Consider the following 342-nt stretch of genomic DNA (forward strand, 5'->3'; position numbering starts at 1 on the left):
GAGCAGTTCACTGTAAGAAAATCTATCTATTCTTACTAAGGAATTACCAGTTATTAAGAGTAAGTTCTTCAAATTCACCATTAATAACTAACATCTAGGCCTGTCTCCTCAACCAGCTTTTTTCTATTGCAAAATACTTAGCAGAATTGCAGAAATTACTTCCAAAATATGTTATTACTATGAAGCAAATCTATCAAGGTCAAGCTATAGATTAAATCAAATATCACTTAACATTTGACCCAAATCAGAAAGATACAAGTCAAAAAATTCAAGCACTGTAGTACTGGTAGACAGTCAATACCAATATTAAAGAGTGAAAAGTAAAAACAGTACAGTCTATCA

General features: G+C 31.0%; 1 protein-coding gene across 1 annotated transcript in view; it reads right to left on the reverse strand.

The window, feature by feature from the left end:
* The window catches only part of LOC119585448, a 6,606-nt gene that overhangs the window by 734 nt on the left and 5,530 nt on the right, over positions 1 to 342 (reverse strand). The gene's annotated exons all lie outside the window — the stretch shown is intronic.

Source organism: Penaeus monodon, chromosome 19, assembly GCF_015228065.2.
Source record: "Penaeus monodon isolate SGIC_2016 chromosome 19, NSTDA_Pmon_1, whole genome shotgun sequence".
Classification (NCBI taxonomy): domain Eukaryota; kingdom Metazoa; phylum Arthropoda; class Malacostraca; order Decapoda; family Penaeidae; genus Penaeus; species Penaeus monodon.